Below are 23885 nucleotides of genomic sequence, written 5' to 3' on the forward strand. Positions count from 1 at the left end.
ATGAGACCTTCCCTGCAGTGCTTAGCTTCGCAGCCGGCGATGGTGCCCATACTGGATTAGTTTTATCAAAAACCAGTCTGCACAGGTCTGAATCCTATGCAGCTCCTAAAGGAGATTATCAACCTCAGGTTCAGCAAGGCCTCTGTCAGCCAAATCAAGTCTATGATAATGAATTTGCAATGGACTTGATGCCAAGGAATTAATCTACTGTTTTATAAAATCAGCAATTCTGTTAAAAATGAAAGGCCCCAAAATTACTATTAATAAAATGCTTATTGAAGGTACAAGGAGGGGCATCAAGTTGTGAACATGGAGGACTTCTACCAATTATCAGCAGCAGCTGGAAACATTTTTCTGGAGCTCCAAATTAAGTTTATGTAACTGTTGGATTTGAGTCTCCACTATGCCTGACTCATTCACATAAAAACAACATTCTTTTTTCAGAAAGAGACAGGTGCCACCTTTCTCAGAAGTCAGTAAATCAAGTGCTGACTGTAAGGCAACTTGGGTGAGGGAAGTTCATTGTCTCTGTAAAGAAGCTAATGACTCAATGGAGGCTTCCACTGACAACACAAATTGTTGGGATAATATGGCGGTGGTGAGAAGAGAATGGGTTAAAGCACCTCCAGCTAAACTGGCAGCCACAACAGAGGTTACCAAGGAGAAGCTGGCCACTACAGGGAGGAAAACAGCTCCCTTTACTAATATTGGGGGGGGGGAGGTATTCCAGCTCAAATATTCAGTGAGAGTTAGCAAGGTTAAGTGAGAAACTAGGGTCACAGAAAGACACAGCAATTATTTATCCATGATTTTGGAGAGAATTTTAGTAAGGGTACCATTACATCAAAAAAAAAAAAAAAAAAAAAAAAAACCTTCAGGGGTAATCAGATCCTGACTAGGTGAGCTAGTTTGATTGCACAAATTATCACTGGGACTAGTATAGCTGAATTTACATTGCTGTTGTTCAGGAATCAAGAACAAGGATACTTCAAAAATTGGAGAAAAGTCTTAGGATTCGTACCTGACATATTAAAATGGATGGGGTAAGAGACAGCTGTCAATGGAGGATGTCCTAATGCAGCACAAAGGAAGCAGGCTGATCCAGTAATATTACCAAATATCAGGCCCTCTCTACCCACCAATATTCTTTCTGTTATGATCATGAATGTTCTCTCAGGGCTGTTTACATAAGCTAGAAGTTTTCCACAAGGCCATGGTTGAGGCCATGGCTTCCAGCAAAACAGGACTGTTTGTGTGCCTCTGAGTTCAGAAACATCCACCATAGTATGTTGGTTTCAGCAGTGGCTATACAGCTAAATGCAGTGGTTTCCCCTCCGTCAGTGTCTTGCCAATAGCCAGCTGTTTAGAAGTAAACACTAGAACCCCATGAACTTTTCTACCTTTTTAAACTTAGTTTTGACTGGGTTGGTCTTGTATGGACCCAGTGCAGATTATTATAATTGTGGTCAATTAATAGTCCCAAGAGTTGTATCAATCTGGAGAATGTAATTTTGTAGCTCTTTGTCCTATTTTTTTCATTCTTACACATACTTCCCGTCCCTGTTTCTCAGTGTTTCCACAGCCATAGAAAGGGTTGATTAAATGTTTTCTTTAGGGATGGAACAACAACTCTTGCTTATTCTAGGCATCCTAGGCAGCTATATGCTGTGTGTTAATAGCCTTTCATTGTAGGGAAAGGGTTTGCTGATTAAGGACAGAAGCTAATTTTGTAAATATAATTTTTAGAAGGTAGTTTGTTGCTTTGTATCAGTTATAAATTTCCTGCTTTGGCATTGATTTCCCCAGATCTGTAGGTGTTAATGTGTGTTTGTTGTTTAAAAGGTGTTGGGACCTGGTTGAATAAAGCCTTAAAATGAGGCAGACTAAAGTTGCATGCAAGAGCCAACTTTAATAAAAGCATAAAAGTTTATACCCTGATGATTAACAAAGGTCATATAAGTAAAGTTCTTCTGAGTTCAAGCTGTATACAATCACATGGACAAGATGAACACTGCAAAAATACACATTTCCTTAGAAGCATATTAACAAATAACAATAGCCAGTTGTGCAGAATAATCTACAACAAACTCATATCTATCCACTATACCTGGGAGGTCATGCCAGCAAATTATAAGTACAATTGTGTGTTTTTGGAGAAACTGAGGTTACAAGCCTCTTCTCTTGTTTTCTTACAAGCATTCAGTATTCCCCTCATAAGCCTCCATTCTTGCAGTTTTCTAACAAAGGCTTAATCAAGAAGGAAAGTGGTAGAATTGGAAAGATGAACATGCAGGAAGGGAAGGAGGATTAACTGATAATGGATTCATAAAGAAACCATGTGGAACCTGCTTCAAAGCCAAAGGTTAAAAAAAAAATACAAAAGCAGGATTAAAGGGATCTATCTTGCATGACTGGATGGTGTTGCTCCTTGGAGTACAATACTGACCATTGTCATTAGTTCCAGGTATGAGTTACATTTGCAGATGAGTATCAGGAAGCCTCAGAAGCACCCAGAACAGTATCAGTTCCCAATATTTTTGGCCTATCACAACTACAGGTTAAGATTTATTAAAGAAGATACAGCATATTTTGGCTATAAGATACTGAGGACATGGTCTGACACTGAACTAGAAACTTCCTCCATGCTGGCTAGCACGTAAACCAAGGAGGTTGTTGGGTAGGCTTCTGGAGAAGAATATGTATTATCTCTCTTGCTCAACTGTGAACATTATGAGTCAGAAGTCTAACCTGCAGTGAAGAATATGTCTAACTGTATGATAGTGTTTGACTGTGGAGGCATAGACAGGCAGTGGTGGCACATGCCTTTAATGCCAGCACTTGGAAGGCAGAGGCAGGCAGATTTCTGAGTTCGAGGCCAGCCTGGTCTACAAAGTGAGTTCCAGGACAGTCAGGGTTATACAGAGAAACCTTGTCTCGAAAAAACAAAAACAAACAAACAAAGAAAGAAAAGAAAAAGCTGACTGTGGAGGAGTAACTAATTCTCTGTGATTGGATTTGAGACCCATTCAAGGGGAGATGATTCATAGCTGATATTGTTAATCATGGCTAACCATTATTTCTAAAGGTCCTTTAGAAAATATTTGGTTTGGTTAAAACCATCTCATGGGTCAGTAAGATGGATCAGTAACTTAAGGCACTTGCTTCACTGACATCATGATCTGAGCTCAGTCCCTAAATCTCACAGGTCAAGGAGAAAAACCACCCCCGAAAGTTGTTTTTTAATCTCTACACATGTATTATAATACTTGCATGCCTGAAATTCATGTACATGTCATGTACACAAATGCACACAAACACACACACACATTTAGGGGAAATAGATTAGTAGACTTCAAAGCAAAATAGCTAATTTATGTTGTTTACTGTAAGATTAAAAGATAACAGAATTAAAATATTTGTTCTTTCCCCAAGTATCTTGCAATACTTAGTTTCCATAAATTGCTACCCATTAAGTGTTGCTTTTATTCACTTTTCACAATGTATTGTCACTTTTTCAACTGACCCAGTTATTAAAAATTTCTCTAAATAATATTCTGAACTGAATATGTCTATGAGGTATGAGAAGACAGCATATGGAATGAAGGATAAAAAGGTGTCATCATTTCTATTTCTAATAGTATCTGTTGGAGAAAATGGCAGAACATTTGTCAATGTATCATAGTAGAGTTATTTTAAAAAATATTTTGATTCATATAAAGCATCCAAGTTTGATGTTTCAAACAAACAAATATTAATACAAGTAAATTTTCAAAATCAGCAAGAGTTTTATTTGCGTCTGGTTATCAAAGACTAAGGACTTATGCTTTGAAACATCTTAGGTCTAAATTTACATATTGTATTTTATCATAACTATTAATCATATGGCTGTCAAAAAGTAGAAACATATTCATCTGTAGCTAATAGAAACGTGTGTATAGTAGCCAATTATCACCAACTGTCCTCTTTCTTGTGCTTAGTGGTGATAAGCATAGGCCAGCAATTTATGGATGCTTACAAATCATTGTCGTTTTTTTCAACTTAAAGAACATAAAGTGTCAAGCCAAATTTGGAGAATAATAAACCAAATGAATCGCAATTCTTTGTAGGGAACAACACTATGCTACTATTTTATTTGATTTAAAGCTAGTGTGTATTTATATTCAGAGGAGGATTTCTGTAATGTATGAAATGATCTAGTAGCAACATCACTCCATCTCTTTTACCCCATAATTGCAAGTGATGAAACACATGACAAATGCAAATCTAGGCCTTTGTTCCATGAACTTAATGGAAGACTACAGGATTTTGAGAGCTAATCTGATTTTCTAGTACTACTATGGCATGGGAAGTAAAAGTTTTATTTTACTTTAACCAAATCAAAATTTTATAATCAACATAATAGAGCTCACTATGAGTTAAAAATAATATAATAGAGTATAATACAAGCAGTTTTAAAATAACAATATGCTCTATATGTCCTCAAATTTCTAGACTATGCACAATCTTTAATCTTGCACAACTATATGAAATTTTATAGATGTATTAGAATTACTTCAAGTACACACATATTTTGTACATAGAGTGAAACTATTTTTATTTGTACTCACACCCTTATTTCATTTGTATCAGAAACAAAGCATTTGGAATAATGAATAATTTAGTTAATGTTATTTAGTCATGAATATGAACTTTCTGAAGTATTATGTATAGCAAAGCTACTTTTTCTTCATTAACCCTTTCCAAACTTTATTCCCAGGCTTCTTCAGTTTAACTTGCCACAAAAAAATGACTTAGGTATAAGCAAAAACTGAAAATAGCTGCAATGTCCAGGGGGTCTTGGGCTTAAAATTATTAGAGATCTAGATTTTATCAGAGCCATAATAAGCAAAAAAAAAATGTAAAAAGGAGTCATGATATAAAATAGCAGCTCCTGTAACTTCTGCAAGTGTCACTTTCCCAGAAGTTGATTCAGTTCAGTTTGCCTCATTCTTAGAAGCCTCATCAAAATTCTCCACCAGATCTGGAACTTCATCATCATCTTCCTCTCCAGTAGGAAGTGGTGCTTTTCCATCCACAGATTGTTTGAGCAAAGCTTCAGCCAGTCTTCTTAAACTAGTCAGACTGTCTGCATCAACCTGGTTGAGAATGTTGGGAAGCATTTCTGTCAGCTGCTATATCTCAGAGTGGCCTGTAATGGTGAAGGTGTTTGCTGCCAGAGATGCCTGAATTTTAGGGTTGTTAAAATGGATCACTGTTCCTTGGTTTGTAAACATGTTCACCTCTTCAATACCAGAGATATTGTTTACCCCTGACTTCTTTAAGGAGAACTGAAGTTTTTTATTGTCTGCTGTGACTGCTGTGTGAACCACCTTCTTTCTATAAGCAGTTTCTTTCCCACCACTTCTCACTTGTGTCTGTAGTTTGGCAAGCTTTTCATGGTTCATGATGGTTTCATTCATCTTGTCAGAGTGGAAATGGGGCCTAGTAGGGGACTAAGTTTCACGCTCCAGGGTTCCTGGGAAGCCGAGGTGAGATAAGGCACACACACTCGGAGATGCAAGATGGCAGCTAGAGGGCAAAACGACTTTATAACTTGATAATTCCTCTCTTGTCTGCTTTCTGTGAATTTGATTCTCTAGTATACACTTTACTTTGTGGCAAATAATCAATGAAATATGTCTTGAGTCAGAGCAAGGGGAATGCAAGATGCATTTAAAGAACTAATTTTTCAGTTCTCTGATTATTGGCTTACTTAGCTTTCTGACAGTTACTTTTCCTGATGCAATAGGTGCAAAAAGCAGCCATGCTATCCTTTTGTAAATGTATCATGGCAGAAAAGATAGAAAATATCATTTTTTTTCTTCTAGACATGATTTGGATTGTTCTTAGCACAGTAAGTTCTATTCTTTGGGAGGTTCATAATACAACCAACAGAGAAAAGTATAAACTGTGGAGAAGCAATGTATACAGAAGAAGAGAAAAGGAAGTAAAGAATGAGAAAATATTCCCAAATATGAGGTGAGAAAACTCCTTTGTCTCTTAAAATCTTTCCACACTTTTCTTCCACAATGATGGGGCAGGCTGTATTTCAGAATATATATATGAATCACACACACACACACACACACACACATACACACACACACACACACCTAATAGTCTCATCCACTTGGCAGAACATTTGGGACTGTCTATGAACCTGATAATGGTTCAAACATAATAACCAGAATAATCAACGTTTCTGCAGTATAAAACAAAAAAACTCGAATAAGAGAAAGTGTAAATCAAAAATAAATTTCATGTGGTGTCACTAAGTTCTACAAAAAGGCAAATGTTGTTCCAACCCTCATCAAACACTGAAATAAGTATGGGTTTTGTCTTTTAAATGCTGTAGCTTGAGTTTCCTGACCAAAAGATTCTGTTCACTCTTGGTCACCAGCTTATTTTCAAAGGACTCATATGGTGTACTTTTAATTGGCTTAATTAGTATGGTAAGGCCATCCTCTGCTACAAACATATCTGGAGCCATGCATGTCTCCATGTACACTCCCTTGGTTGGTGGTTTAGTCTCTGGGAGCTCTGAGTGGTCCTGTTAGTTGATATTGTTCTTCCTATGGGGTTGCAATCCCCTTAGCTCCTTCAGTCCTTCCTCTAGCTCTTTCATTGGGGTCTCCTGGCACAGTCTGATGGTTGGTTGTGAGTATCTGCATTTGTATTGGTCAGGTGTTAGAAGAACCTCTATGGGGACAGCCATACCTGGCTCCTATCAGCAAGCACTTCTTGGCATCAGCAATAGTGTCAGGGTACAGTGTCTGCATATGGGATGGATCCCTAGGATCGGTGTTCTTAAATAAGGACTTTGAAATGATAACAAGAAATTTTTGGTTGATTATATGTTGTTAAAAGAAGTAGGTTAACACCCAAATGTCTTATGTATACAAGGCATCACCTATAAGTATTTTCTCCATCCTTTCTTTTCTCCAAATCTAAGCCACATTCACTTACCTTGAAAATTTGGTTTGCCTTCAGTTAACACAGCCAGGGCAATGTTAGATATAATTTTAGTCCTTGAACAACTCTGCACACTAATGTCATCTTTTATCTTGCTACAGTACATATAGGCATATTTTTAGCTAAATAGTAAATTCACCTTGCAAAATCATACTATCTTCAACAAATGATGCCGGCAAAATTTCATATCTATGCATGAATGAGAAACTTAATCCTTATATTTAATTCTGTGCAGGGTTTTGTGCATCACATACACAGAGCCACAAATAATTCTCCAAATGGATCAAAGATACTGTGTAAACCACAAAATACTAAAACTGCTACCAAAACTAGGGAATATATTATAAGATATAGGCAAAGATACAGATTTTCTAAATTGAACTCAGGATAGTTTGAAGACAAGATCAACAATTGACAAATGGGTAGTCTTGAAATTAAAATGCTTTTTCTTAACAAAGGAAGCTGTTTTGAGGCTTGAAGTCAGATATATTTATATATGACAGTAGAAAGGACAAGAATAGTAGGAGCAGAAAGAATTGGAGTGGGATGGAGACAAAGGGATATAGAATTTTTGTGTAATAATCTATGACTTCTGGGAGCAATATTATCTACTCATAAATGATGAGTTCATTTGGATGTTTTTCAATTGTATTTTTCAGTTGGCTTGTACAGTAGCAGGTTTCTGTATTGTTTTCTCATAATCCTTACTTTTGTTGTGCTGCTACCAGTCTCCCCTTTTCTATATCCCTTTGTCTCCATCACACTTTGAACTCAGGAATCTGCCTGCCTCTGTCTCCTGAGTGCTATGATTGAAAGTATATGCCACCATGCCTAGTAGTAATTTTCTTTCTAGTGTATAACATCATTTTCATCACCCAGTTCTCTAGAATTGCAGGATTTCTCACAATGTTTGTTTAGTTAGAGTCAGGCTAAAACTAATCATCATAGGGTATGAGAGTCCAACTTACGATCTTATGAGAAGTCCAGGGTAGAGCTCTTTAAGGAATTCCACTGAGGATGTCTTACTTGTGCAAAGGTAAAATGGAGAAAAAAGTTAGAAACACGTATATTGAGGGCAGAGAGTTTAACAGTACTGACCTGCCACCACAAAGGCCCTGAATTAGAGTTTTCCTGTATTTTCTAAGAACTATAATGACTTTATGGAAGATGGGTAAGACTGAGTGAAGGGAAGATGGAAAAGGGATCAGAAAGTTCAGGGAAGTAATGAGTCAGGTGATGAGTATTGGTGAGGGGATGTTGACAATGCAAAAGCTCTGCTACAGACTTCATACCTTATTCTGGAGGAAATGTAAAGTTAATTGAAGGATTTTTAATTAATTTATATTTAAGAGACCTTATACATGTATTATGAACATATTCATGTATGTATTTATTTGTGATGTGTCTCTAGGCTAGTGATGTCATTGAAATGTGAATTTGTGCTTGACTTGCATTTTCTATTTCTCTCCTCACCCTAGTCATAAGTATTTAGTAATATTGTGACTGTATAAATACCTGTCAACTAACTGTCCATAGAAATGATACCATCTAACCTAAAACTTAGCAATGCTTAAATGTAAGGATTTTAAAATTTAACCATCAAAACCATGTAGTCACGTTTGGATTTCAATATTTTACTTTACAGAACTTAGAAGTGTCATTTTCTGGCTGTTATCATTTAAATGACAGTCAATTATTAGAATTTACATCGATATATCTTCTGAATTGCTGCACATATAGGCAATCAGGCTACTTGAAATCATAAATGTCCAAATAGTAATGCAATTCTCTTTGAGTTGTTAACAACTGGAGCTTCATATTCTCTAAATTGTGGGAAAAATAAAGTGATTCTTGCTGTCATGTATTCTTTTGAGCCTCATAAAGCCTGTCATTATGTGCCCATAGAGGAACTGGCTGGAACTACCTTCCTTTCTTCAAGTGCACTCCATCAGCTGATGTCCACAGAATGCCATGGGGAAAAATGACAATTGGTAGACATTGTAATGCTGGTCAATTTTATTGTATTTATATAGTTGCTATAATGTAAATTAATACTAATACATAATATAGGTTTCTTTTTTCTTTTATTGAAAATAGATTTTTTTCATACAATATATCCTGACCATGGCTTCCCCTCCCTCTTCTCCTCCAAGTTCCTCCCCACCTCCACTTTCATTCTGTTCCACACCCTTTTTGTCTCTCCTTAAAATACAAACAGGAAACAGGTGCAGGCATTCTAGCTCTGCCTCTTGTCTGCTGGATGGTGGCTCCATTGAGGAAGAACTGTCCTCCTCCCTGTCCCCATCCCTTGCCATCTACATCAGACCCTTGCTTCAGGGTCATGAGAGTGGCAGATCTGGCCATATCCCTTACAAGCTACAATTAAGAAAGTAGGCCCTGCACCTTGCCTGAGAAGCAGGGTAGAGTTGGCCCTACTTGGGGGTCTTATGGGTGAGCCAGTTTATTCTTTTGAGTTTTGTGAAATATTATGTAAATATCTGTTATGTCCATTTGTTTCATAAGTTATAGTATGAGTTTGAGTAAGAGTAAAGGGTTTTGAAAAGAACTTGCAAGGAAATGGACTTCCAACCAAACTTAATCAAAAAGATAGAGACAGATAGTTTTTCAAACTCTGTACTCTTAGCTTTAGTATTTCTTAGTTTTTGTTTGGATGTTCTGTTATTTGGTGAAAGTAGGGGTATTGAACTCTCTTAGTATCAATATGTGAGTATATGTATAGTAAGGTTTCAAAAAATTTCTTTAACAAACCTGGGTACCCTTGCCTTCTTCAGAGCATAGATTTATTAACTGAAAAGCCAGCCATATTCCTTTTTATTAGATATTTTTCTTTGATGAATATGTAGTATCCCTCCCTGTCTCTTTTGATTAACTTTGGTTGGACCTCTATTATGCTATATATTAGAATTGGTATACCAGCTTGCTTTTTAGGTTCATTTGCTTGAAAGTTGTTTTCAATCTCTTTATTCTGAATAATATCTACCTTTGATGATGAAATCTGTTTCTTGTATGCAGCAGAAGGATATATCCTATATTTTACATCTATTTTGTTAGTTCTGTCTTTTTATTGGGGAATTGAGTACATTGATATTAAGACATATCACTAACCAATGACTATCAATTCCTTTTATTTTGTTGTTGTTGTTGGTGGTGGTCTTGTGTGTGTGTGTGTGTGTGTGTGTGTGTGTGTGTGTGAGTGTGTGTGTGTTTGAAAGTTTGTGTGTGTGCTTCCATTCTTTAGGATTTTTGGTGTTGGGCTATTTATTTTCTGTGTTTTTATGGATTAATCTTATTGGATTGGAGTATTCTATTATCTTCAGTAGGGCTGGATTTGTAGATAAATATTATTTCAATTTGACTTTATTATTGAATATCTTGTTTGCTCCATCTATGATGATTGAATTTTGTTAGTTATAGTTGCCTGCATGGCATCTCTGGCCTTTCAGAGTTTGTAGCACTTCTCTTCAGCTACTTCTGGCTTTTAGATTCTCCATTGAAAAGTTTAGGCTAATACTAGTAGGTCTGCCTTTATATTTTGCCTAGATTTTTACTTTCTAATTTCTATTTCCAGAATTGTTTAACTACATTTTTCATTTCCTGAATTCCCTCACTTTGAGTTTTCTTTATTATTTCTATTTCTATTTGTAGGTCTTAAACAGTTTCATTCATTTCTTTCAGCAGCTTGTTTTGTCTTGGCTTTCTTTACTCATTTTTTTCCATTTTTGTTTGCTTTTTTCTCAATTTCTTTAAGAAATTTATTTAGTTCTTCATTAAGGACCTCTATTGTCTTTAGTTGTTTTGAAATATTCAGGGTCTGCCATAGTAGGATGGCGGGTACTGACATCTTGCCTTGGCTATTGTTGATTGTGTTCCTTTGTAGGTTTACAGGCATCTGGCATTGGGTTGCTTATAGGTCTACGTGTTGATTTTTGAGTTTTATTTTGTTAGACATGTATTTTGTTCATTGGTTTCTGTTTCCTCTCTGGTCTTCTGGCTTGCATGGTCTGTGGTTGAGCAGAGTGTCTCCACCCAAGTTGGAAGCTGGAATTCTAGTGGCTGGTACAGTTTCTTGTCAAGCAGGGATTTTCCTCCCAAATTCAGAGCTAGAGTTTTCATGGCCCCTGTGACCTCTGATGTATCAGGGAGTCTTTCTATGGATTGGAGGCTTGCATTCCAGTGGGCTTGTTTGGCCTCTAGTACAGTTGGCAGTCTCTGCCCAAATTGGGACCTGAGCCTTCTGGCAATCATGGCCTGTATTTGGACATGAGATGTCTACTGGAATTGGAGGCTAGTCTTCTGGCAAGTGTGTCCTATGGTTGGGAAGATGTTTGCCTGAGGGAACTGAGAGAGTTTGGAAGAGCCAAGGGCTTCTGGCAGGCATGACTCATGGTTGCCCAGGGTTATCTGCTGTATTTTGGGACTGGGGCACAATGACAAGGTTGGGGGGACAAATGAAGATTAGGTCTACTGGAAGTCAGAGGGGAGAGGGTCTTCAAGCAGAAAACCTATTCTTTGGGGTCTGACAGAAGATAATAATGTTTAGTGTGCAGTTTTTTTCACTTTTCAGTTTGACTTTATGGAAATGACATGTAGTTTAAAAAAACCCAAGGAGTGTCTAGGACATTTGAACAGTGTTTTTTCCTAAATTCATCTATATTCATATTGTACAAAAATCATAAATTAGTGCCCACAATTCCTTAGTGCTCATAATTCCTTGGAAAATTAAGTCTAAGACTGTAAACTAATTCCTGATTACTTTTCCTTTGCTTCTGTTTATTTTTTTACCTTTGAAAGATCCAATTTATTTTTTTTTTGAACTTTGACCCTTCAGTATCTTAAATAATTGAGAAGGACTTTAGCAATATGGAAATTATATCTTGTATTGTAAACTAGAGCAATTGGGTTTTAATTGCCTCAAAAGTTTCTTGAAATTTTGGTACTTAGTTTACTTTTCTGAAAACTGAAATTTAAGAGGTAGTTCACAGACATATGACAACATCACCATCAAAATATGTGACTTAGATACTGTCTGTGTTAGGATTTCCATTGCTGAGAAGAGACCTCATGACCAAGGCAAGTTTTATGAAGGACACATAATTGGGGATGGCTTATAGGTTCAGAGGTTCAGTCTAGTATCTTCAAGGCAGGAAGCATGGCAGGATCCAGGCAGACATGGTACTGGAAGAGCTGAGAGTTCTACATCTTGTTCCAAAGGCAAGCAGAAGAAGACTAGCTTTCAGGCAGATAGGAGGAGGGTCATAAAGCCCACACCCACAGTAACACACTTCCTCCAATAAGGCCATACCTCCTAATAGTGTCACTCCCTGGGTAAAACATACGCAAACCACCACAGGTACATTACATCAAACAAATGTACATATATGATATCAAATGTGCATATCACCTAATGTACATTATATATTTATGTTCTTTTTATGTGTCAGTTTAAATTTCATATATATGCATAGATATAATATATATATATATATATATATATATATATATACATATACATATTTCTTAAAATTCTCTTCTATGTAACAGGAATTTGTCAAAGAAGAATTCTATCCTTTGTGTTTAAATGACATGTATCCATACCATTGTTATCATATATATTATTTATGTTTGGAATATGGCTTGTTACTTCAAAACCTATGAAGATGAATTCATTTTATCAGATGAATTGGTAAAAATTATCAGAATAGATAACATGCATATGTAAAATTTTCAGTTGATGATTCCATTTTAATTAATTGTTTTATTTATTTACATCACAAATGTTGCCTCTTCAAAGCCACTTCCTCCCAGAGTTCTTAACTCCATCCATCCCTCCCCTTTGACTCTGAGAGTGTGCCCCTCACCCCACCCAAGGTATCAAGTTTCTATAGGATTAGATGCATCATTTCCCTCTGGGTCCAGACAAGGCAGTAGGTCCTTGGCTACATATGTTGTAGGGGGTGGGGGTGAGGGGTTCAGACCAGCTCATGTATACTCTTTGGTTGGTGTCTTAGTACATATGGAAATTAATATATTATATTAAGACTTTCACATGCCTGCCATATTCAAAATATAATCTTAAATTTGTTTACATTTTCCTTTAGTTCAGCATTTTATCAATTTTTGAAAAAAATATATGAAAGACTACTTTTTATTTTATTGTATGTTGTTATAATGAAGATTTGTTTATGATTTCTTTTTTAAAAGTTAAGAAGTGAGATTTCCACTTTCTAGGTTAAATAAAATAGAACAATATAGAGGTCTCAAGGAACCATGTTCAGCACAGTTTGTAAATCAAGGACTTCTTATTTGGTCCATGTTATATGATCACATGATACATCATTGTATTTAAAATGGGAAAGGTACGTAAAAATAGAGTACTACTGATAGATAAACATCTGTATCACAAGCTGCAAGTCTTATTAAAGAATCAGGGTTTGGAGTCTGGATTTTGAACACCTTGATTTTGAATCTCATAATTGTACTTATTACTTGTCTAGCAAGTTAAACAGATTACTTAATCCTTCTACACTTCTGTGTAAAAAAGAGCTAATAAAAGCAGTTACTCCCTAGGCTATTTTTTTTTGCATCAAATCATTAAATCTGGACCTTAATAGCCTTTAGAAAACTCTATGCACTTTCTTTTTAGAAAAGTTTAGAAATCACACTTCATAATCAAGCAGTTAGTTCATAAACTGCTTTTATGGGGAAGAGAAAAAAACAACAAGTAAGGAACATAAGAATATGCAGGCAGTAAGGGAGGTTAGGAAGTAAGTGGTTGAGAAGAAGTCAGCAGGAGTGATAGCAGGATGAGAGGTGTAAGTGGAATCATATACAGATATGAAACTGTCAAAAACCACAAAAGAAAAATTTCAAACTGCATCATGGTGGAAGAAAATTCCATGAAGGAACTAGTTGGCTGGCAAGGGAATTTTACCTGAAAAAGAGGAAAGCCAGAGCTAGACTAGACACAGAAAAGATGATATTTTAAGACATTCACATTATAGACTCAAGAGGGTGCTGTGTGCCTTGAAGATAGCACAGGCTGTGTTCCTGAAAGCTGCTTCTGAGGAAAATCCAGCTACTGAAATCCAAATAACAAGAAAGATGGAAGCTTTGCCTATACACAGGGACTCAGTAGGGTAAGAGAGAAAGAGAACCAATGTACATTACTAGTGATAATTGGAGAATATTTCTGGAATTGGTTTCTCCAAAGTAGATAAAAATCATAACTTAACTTTACAAAAGGATTAAATCAATGAACAGAACACTAACAGAAACATCTTTAAAAAGCAGTTACTGTCATTTAGGAACACAATCCTAACAGATGGACAAACTCAAGAAAGGGACTACAAAATAAGGAATGTTTGCCAGAAAGCAGGAGTGTATGTGGTTTGAATCAAATTCACTGAATAAATATTCTCTGAAAAAGTAAAAAAACCAAAGTTCTAAAATGAAGACACATTCCAGATTGTAACATTGAATAACAACAAACACAGAAATCAGCAATTAAGAGTAAATGAAAAATAAAAATAGTCTCCAGAAACAGAAGTAAAACCAAAGACAAAAAAAAAAAAAAAAAAGCTTTTTTTTTTTTTAATAACAGCTGTATCTTCAGATAGGAATGTAAGTGGTGAACAAGAACATCTGGTCAAATTAGAAATAAATAGTATGATCACTAGCACCAGGACTATAAAACACTGTGTTCTGCAAAACTACTTGCTTATTCTGATTCCCTTTCAAAACAGGTGTACAAAACACTCAGTTTTAGGCAACAAGACATGAATTATAGTTGCCTGGGAAAGCTTATCCCTTTCTGCCATAGCTAACATGTCTTCATATCTTCATTCCCCGAATTCCTGTCTGTCATATAGACAGGAGTCTTGCAAGAAACAGCTATCTGGTGCACAAGGTAAGTCGTATATCTAGAGAAGCTAGTATGTTGGGAAAGGTGGCAGGTAAGCAACAGAAGAGTTGAGCTTTCTGATACTTCTATTTGATTGATATAATATTTTATAGCTTTATACAGCTAACAATGAGAGATAGCTGCCAGATTCAGAACTTAGGAGCCTCTGCACTGCTTAAATTGCCTCACTCACTTTAACTGCTCTTTACACACTTTCCCACACATATATTAATAGTCACATTTCATTGTATATTTTCTTCAAAATGAGAGTATTTTTAAACAACAATGCCTACATTCAGGATTTCTGAGGGACATTTAATGGATGTCATGTGGGAGAGCGAAAGGAATATAGCATGCCTGGCCATGGCGGTGCACACCTTTAATCCTCAGCACTTGGAAGGCAGAGGCAGGCGGATTTCTGAATTCAAGGCCAGCCTGGTCTACAGAGGAGAACCAGGGATATAAAGAGAATCCCTGTCTCAAAAATAAAAAAGAAAAGAAAGAAAAGAAAGGATTAGAGCAGTCTACATCAGAAAAACGTAGTTTTGAATCACATCTTCGACACTACAGAAAGTGGATTTGTGAGTAAATTACCCAAGTTTTTCCCATTATTTTCCTCAAGGTGATTCATGAACATTCCTTTACATCATGGTCAGTTAGCAAATGATAGTTCACTAAGAACTACAATGATGGTCAGGTTGACATACTTCAAAAGTCTTAACACTTGATAGGCTCTTTGGAGGGAAGGAATTCGGGTCCAGGCTTAAATTTCCTTGTTTATTAAATTCAAACTGTAATTAAAAGAACATAATGGTTATATTGAGAATTACATTACATAAATAATAGAAAAAGATCGCCGAGTTTCTAATGCATGGTCACTCATGGGTATTATGTTTCCAAAGCTCTGATGAAGTCTGACTTCTAGTCAGTGTCCATTTGTTAAAAGAAGGCCATTATATTTCTGAAGGCATGTCCAGGCCTGACAAATGTATGTGTCAGTTAGAATAGTGTTAATCCTATTCCGCCTTTATCATTTGCTTCACTATTAAGAGTCTGTAGCTACTTTGATGTGATTCCTACAGGGCACATGTTATGCCACACAGGGATCTACAATTAGGTGACATCATCTCCCTTTCCATTAACATGGTGGAGAAAAATGGAAAGTGAGGATTTTTTGTTTTTGTTTTTGTTTTTGTTTTGTTTGTTTTTGGCTATTGTAGAGTATCAAGAATAGTCCTACATGGAAAACAAAGTGGTATCTGAAGTGTAAATTTCCGGTTTCTTTCAAAACTAGGTTATGTCAAACATAGTTTTACTGGGGAAGACAGGTGAAAGGATGTTTTGCTGAAGGAGACACAGGTGAGAGGATGTTTTGCTAGAATAGACATACCAGAGGTCATGTGATGTTTAGAAAGAATATAAATATGACCCCAGAGACCGGGGAAGCTTGAACATTCGTTCACCTTATGCCCTCCTCTCTAGTCCTCCCTGACTGTACTCTTGTATTCATTCATTTTATATCACATTGCTGATCTTTGCTTCTTGTGACTTCATAGAGAGTAACCTGCCAAAGAACTTCTCATGATATTCCATAGGTTTATTGCAGCTTCCACTGTCTCGCATTCATCTGGCAGAGCCTCCTGGTTTATACTGGATCCAGCTGCCACTGCTTCATGTGGTGTCTGCTAAGTGAACTGGACTGCAGCTGCTGATTCATGTTTGGTGGTTTGGTAGTAGACTGAGCTGCTGCTATCCTGATGACAAAAATTGGAATTGCACCCAAAGAACTATGTCTAAATAATTCCACTTCCCCCATGCCCTAATAATATTTCATTCTCACTATCTCTGTTGGGTTGTAGGTTAGAAGGGAAGTTAAAGCATATAAGAACCCTTATTAAAGTATGTTTTGAAAAATCTAAGCCAGGTATCTGACTCCTTGATCAAATCTTGGAATGTGTGACCTTTGTGTGAATAACAGGGCACTTATTTACAATATATCTCCTCAAATAACTTAAAGGAATATGCAGAGTCCTTGCTCAGTAGTTACTCGTTTTTGCTATGAAAAACACCTGACAGAAACAACTTAAGGAAGTGAAGCTTTATTTTCGATTACACTTTGAGGGTAAAATCTATCATAGTGGGAAATCCATTGTGACAGGAGCTAGAAACAGCTGATCACATTGCATCTGAAGTCAGGAAATAAAGAGCACTGAATGCTTATACATAGCTTGTTTTGTCCTTTTCATTCCTTCTGATACACAAATCCATGTAAAGGAACTACTCACATTAAGTGTGGATCTTCCAACTTTGATTAACATAATCCATATATTCCCTCACAAACATGCTCAGAAATATGCTTCTACGGTGATTTGGAATTTCATGAACTTGACAATCAAGATTAAAAGCAAAATCCCTCATTCTTCATCAACTTGGTACCAAAAAGATCATGTTTAACTTATAAATGTGTACTGTTACCAACATTTGTCCATCTCATAGTGAAAATTGTATTCAGTCAAACTTTAAATGTCCCCATAACCTTTAAAATTCTAATACTGTTCTTAAAGTTCAAAATTCAAGGCTCCACCTGAGATTCAAAGAAATCAAAAAATAAACAGACTGTATTTATTTAGTCGAAGTTGGAAGATACACACTAAATGTGGGTAGTTCCTTTACATGGACTTGTGTATCGGAATGAATGAAAAGGACAAAACAAGCTATGTATAGCATTCAGTCCTCTTTATTTCCTGACTTCAGATGCAATGTGATCAGCTATTTCTAGCTCCTGTCACAATGGATTTCCCACTATGATAGATTTTACCCTCAAANTGTAATCGAAAATAAAGCTTCACTTCCTTAAGTTGTTTCTGTCAGGTGTTTTTCATAGCAAAAAAGAGTATATAATGTATAAGAGTATATAATGTAGGGTATAGTGTAATATATGAGCAAGGTTAAGTATATAGGATAGTTTGGAGAGAGGAAAGGAATGGGATCATATTTTCAAAATACAAGAAGTAATAAAAGTTACATACTTCTAATATATAATGGTACAGAATAAACATTTGTGGCCCTGAGTACCAAAGGCTTTCCTTGGAAATCTCTGGCCACGCCTGGTGCAAGGGTTCCAGCAAAGGGAAGCAAATGCCAGCAGGGAAGGGAAATTGCTTCCCCACTTTCACTTTGCCAGTTGCCTCTACATCTGTCTCTGATGTGCCACCCTGCACTGAGTCAGGTTGCACTGGGCCCACAAGCAGTGGACTAGCCAGTGAGGATTGTGACAGAGCCTCAGATGATGCTTCAGGAGAGAATATCACTTCCAAAGTGTTTCAGCTCTTAGGACAAAGGTCTTGGAGGAGGGAGTAGTTCTAACACCTTTTACTCCCTGGATTGGACTTTATACATACAGTTTTGGGGATGATTCAGAGTTTGACAGCAGGTACTTCTCATTGGCTTGGACTGAGAGTTTGGGGAAAAGTTATTTGCATGTGGGAGGGCTTGGTGCAGCTACTACATGATTGATGCCTCATTCTTCTCTGTAGGGGGGCTGTGGGAGGCTGTAGCTACATGACAGGAACCAGGTGCCCAGGAGGTGTGGCCGAACATCTGCAGTCCAATGCAGGTGAAAATCACTGTACTCTAGGGCTCCGGAGTTTCAGACCTTTGCTCGACCAGGCTGTCTGAGCACAGCTCATCACCCCACAAACATTCTTAGTCCTCAGGAAACTACGAGGGAAATATTTCAGAGAGTAAATGGACAAAATAAAATCAAAACTGAGAATGAAATATACCAAATCCCAAGGTTTATAGCTGACATCTGACACTCATGGTGGATTTACCTAGTATCCAAAAGGCTTTGGTATCCTTACCCCTTAATCTTTGCTATCTACAGAATACATAATTTATTTCTTCGTGATGACTCCACTCCATATCTATAACTTTCTTTAGCAGGTGTCCTATGGTTCTGGCATCTTTAGCATCTTAAGATTTTTTTAATGTAACATAGATTTCACCTTCATAACTCCAGGGCTTTCTGCAAGGACTCTGGTTCTGCTACATAATGCCTTGTTTCAATAGCTTTTTGGAATCATGGGGAAAGATTTTATCAGCCTTCAAGTCTGTATCTTACATGCCTAGAAAACTAGTATCAGGTGGATTGTGCTACCCAGTTCTGCGGCCATCCTGGGACTGGGCCTGTCCTTGAATTATATTTCTTTGGCCTTTGTGTTTTGATTTTTAGGAAATACTTTTAGGTGATTGTTTTCTGAGGAGGCAAGCCCTTCAGTGGCATCCTCAGTTAGTCTTTATGCTTTCCAATGAGTTTGTATTTTTTCCTAGATGGAAATGTTAATACTTAGTATATATCCCTGCAACTTAATACCCAATAAGGAGGAATGGGTTTATTTTGACCTGAAGTTTAAAGATATAGTCTATCATGGCACAAAATCATGGTGTCAGAAAGTTGAGGCAGATATTGGATCCAAACCCAGGAGGCTGAGTGTGATGAATGTTGTGCTCAGCTTATCTTCTCTTTTATTCAGCCATGGATCTAAGGCCATGGATTATAACCAACCCACCTCACTTAACCTAATCAAGATAATTCTTCACAAGCATGACCTGATGCTTGCTTTCATAATGATTTAAATTCTAGCAGTTTGACAACCAAGATCAATAACATATCATCATAATATGGTAATTTTCTCTTTCATCACTTAGTTTTTATGAAAGAAAGAAAATTTATTATTTTAAGGAACATTTGTTTATTATCTTCGTCCTGGCTCACTGAACATTGGTTGTAGATTATTTTGAGTAGTCTGGGGTTCACTAGTCATAAAACTATCATTGTTTTGGCTGCAGAGATAGCTTAGTGGGTAAGAGTGCTTGCCACACAAGCCTGACAACGTGAATCCATTCTGGGACCGCATAGTAGAAGGAGATAACTCACTAGTTCTGAAAGTTATCTGTTGCCTTCTATACGTGAACTGTGGCATGAGTGAACATACACTTATAAATGCACATCATAAACATACACAAGAACAATATATTAAACAAAAATGGTATTGTGAATGAATGCAAGGTCTTTGTTTAAACTCTTTAAGTCTTCTATTGCTGAACTATTTATATCTTCTTTTTGCATTATTAGTTTGAGCTTGATTTTCTCAAATCCAGTGCTATTTCTGTTACTAAGCATTGTCCCAAAAGAAAAAACAAACAAACAAACAAACAAACAAAAAAACCTCTCCAACCAAAGCTCAGGCAGCAAGGAAAAAGATAGTAAGTAAATAAACAAAACAAAATAATATCCCTTTTGTGCAAAAAATCTAGGTAATAAAAGATAATTATTTTGAAGTGATGGGGCTTTATTTAGAGTTTCATGCTCCCACTGTCAATTAAATTTTTATTCAATTATTCCTTGTTAATAAGGGAGAATACGTATGATGTGGAGAAATAGCTTCTACCAATTCAAGGAATGAGATCTTGTGTCTCTTTTCCTCATGAGTATTCCTATTGGTATTAAATAATATTGTGTGTGTGTGTGTGTGTGTGTGTGTGTGTGCATGTGTGCCACAATTAACATGTGAATATATGAGTATAGTTTGCAGTAGTTGATTCTCTTCTTCTGCAATGTGGGTTCTGGGAATTGATCTCAGTAGACAGGTTTGGCAGCATCTGCCTGTACCCTCTGAGCTTTGTCTCTATCCTCTTATCACTATTAAATGCTCCTTTTGACATTTTTCCCTCTATAACAATAAACAAGTGCTGAAAGATAAAGATCCAACATCCAGAAATGCTCCAGAAGTGATTTACGACTTTATCTAGAAAATGACTCTAAATCATTAGATAATTGATTTAATGACAACAAAACTAGTGTCATGGTCTCTCTGTCCAGAATAGGTTGAAAAACCACAGGTGAACATCTTCTTGACATTGAAACACCAGAGGGAAATGTATCATTTTACAAGCTTACTTAAAAATATACATTACTTACACACACACACACACACACACACACACATACACACAGACACACACACACACACTTGTACACACACACATGTACACACACACACACACACACACACACACACACACACACACACATGAGTTTTATTGAGTTTTCCACATGCAGTGGGATAATGTTCTGCCCAGGAGCCATCTACTTTCTAACACAAACCCCAGTGACTGGCAAAGAACTCAATTTAAGTAGTTGGTCCATGGAGTAGAAGTAAGACCACAGCAAGCAAGGATATAAGTTATTTTAGGTGGCAAAGGACTAAAATTCTTCCTCATGACATTTTAATTTTAATCCAGGATGGTCTATCTTATGGAGATGCCCCTGTACCCATCTATTTGAATATGCTATAACTATGTTGACCTAGGTGCATAGAATCTTTGAACTTCATCAAAAAACATGGACTAAATCTCTGTGCCCTGACACAGGTCCCACCACAGTCACTAATTGATACAAGATATATAGGAATTCATTTCTATAATTAGAAAAATAATGGAATATAAACTCTTAGACAAATGTTTGTATTTTTAAAAGGGGGGAGGAGTAGAAAACATGAAAGAACACTAATTTTTGAAAATTCACATTCCTCTCCTCAAATTGCTTTTTAACCTTGCTGTAGTACCCAAGGCAAAATGGACTATATTTGAATAATGTTTATGTCCTTATCTATTGTTGTTCTAATATAGAGGTAGTTTTTTTCAATACTAAGTGTATTCAAATGGTCTTAACATAATGGTTACTTATCTTCAAAGGAATATTTTTAGCTTTCCTGTCACTAATGTAAGAACTTTCCTAATTAATATTAAGACTGAAAACTCCTTTAGAAAACATTTACTGGAGGCTAGAGAGATGGTTCAGGGGTTAAGAGCACTGGCTGTTATTTGAGAGGACACAGGTCTAATTCCCAGTAGCCATATAATGTCTCACAACATCTGTAACTTCATATCTAGGGGGCCCAGCTCTTTTTCCTTCTGTAGTACTAAGCATAGAGGCCCTAGACACACAAGTTATGTATAGACATATATGCAGGCAAAATGCTCATATGCATAAAGAAAAAAAGCCCATCTACTGATCATGCAACAATATTCTATGCTTTGTAAGGACTTCTTTCCCTGACCATTTATGCTGGGTTCTAGTTAAACTTGGGCATAGTAAACTACCAAGGGATTACTATTTATATTTATCTAATAGAATTCAACATAGGAATGTATGTGGTCCTGAATTCTTAGCAATTTCATGTTATTAGTTTTAGGATAATATTTATTCTTAATTGCTTTTGAGTTTTGAAGAAGCATGATTTTATATTTCTCTACTTCTTCATCATGACACAGCGCTTTCTTATTCCTGTTGTTTTTGCATGTACCAATATAGATTACTAGCTTCTCATCTTTTTGAATGCATGAACAATGTATTTTATAATTTGGTCTATATTCCTTTAGCTCAGTTTTGTAGTCTTGGAAGAGAACAAAAAATATTTAAGAATATAATAAAGCAAGGGAAAATAGAACTAAATACAATCACATAAGCATGAAATAATTCAAGGAAATAAGGTCAGCTTTCTGTTGTGCCTCAGAATTTATATATTTGGCTAAAGAGAGGAGTTTCTGGCAATGAATATCATGGAAATAATTGAAGATAATCATTCCAGGTAAGTCCAATATTATGGAGGAAATGTGGAGATTGGTAGAGATGATGAAAACAAGTAAATCAATAGAATGTAGGGTTGATTAGGACAAGAGCTGAACATATAAAGGTTGTCAGAGTTTAGAGACTTCAAAAAGCCTGGTAAGTTCTGCTTGATGCTGTAAATGGGTGATAATCTAAGTAAGCATTCATAGATAAGAGAGGCCAGAGGAAAAGATGTTCCTGCTCTTCCCCTTAGTATAAGGATGATAGGGTATGGAGGCCAGATGACAAGATGTTTCACATATTGATGGTTTCATGGCTTCTGTTGAGTCCAAATGAACAAGAGGCAAATAATATTTCTTTCCATGTTTTTCTCATCATTTGTCTCCAGCATAAGTGAGGCTGTAGAAAAAAACGAGTCTAGAAAAACATTAGAGTTAATGGGTGGCAGCCCTGCATTTCTCATTCTTCAGGAAACCTTAGGTTTTTCTAATTGCCTATAATACACAGCTCTTTGAGGACTTCTGCAGGAGATGTTTGCAAAGGAAAAACCAAAATCTTGTAATATTTAGAGACAGGTCCAGTGAGATGCTTCTTCACCTGAATAATATCTAAATGTTAACCCCAAAAGGAAATGTAGTGACATAACTTCAGAGTATAAAATAGCAATGTTAATGCCATGGCACTTTTCCTCTACAAAACCAGTCTCCCAAGTGAGTGGACCTGAATAGATGACAAACATACTGTTGCTAGGCAGAGAGTAAAACATCACTCATTTGAACAGGAACACACTTCATAGTGCACACATCATAGTGCTCTATGTGATGGAGTGACAGGGGGTGACATTATGAAAACAGGAATACCAGCTATGTGCGTGGGATTGCCACCTTAGCAAGAGGAGATTGCTCCTCTTTCTGTCATGCTAACTTCACGTTTACACTAATGCCTCCACTGTACTTAGCAGGCTTGAGTACTAAGTCAGGTTCAAGGCAGTCACTAAGGCACTTTCAGGACAGACAGCAAGACCACCTGAGTACTACACTACTGCATGCATGTCTCACATATAGGAGTGGATGAAAACACAACTGTAATTTGGCAGAAACTGGGCATTAAAATTGGTGTGTGATACAGGAAGAGAACAATGACAACCATTTCATTAAATGATGTCCTGATTCAGGTTATGGCCAAAAAAGGAGCCTTCTAAGGCCATGTGGAAACTGCTTGTAAATATTTTTGACTTCACAGAGGTTTCTCTCTTCCACCTCATAGTGATGTTGGGTAACAGAAGTTTCCTAGCTTTCAGACAATTTAAAGAACAAT

At 36.6% G+C, this 23885-nt stretch overlaps 1 pseudogene; it reads right to left on the bottom strand.

Moving 5' to 3' along the window:
- Positions 1 to 4973: 4973 nt before the first annotated feature.
- Positions 4974 to 9590, bottom strand: LOC110314088 (annotated as a pseudogene).
- Between the last annotated feature and the right edge of the window lie 14295 nt (positions 9591 to 23885).

Source organism: Mus pahari, chromosome X, assembly GCF_900095145.1.
Source record: "Mus pahari chromosome X, PAHARI_EIJ_v1.1, whole genome shotgun sequence".
NCBI classification, from domain to species: domain Eukaryota; kingdom Metazoa; phylum Chordata; class Mammalia; order Rodentia; family Muridae; genus Mus; species Mus pahari.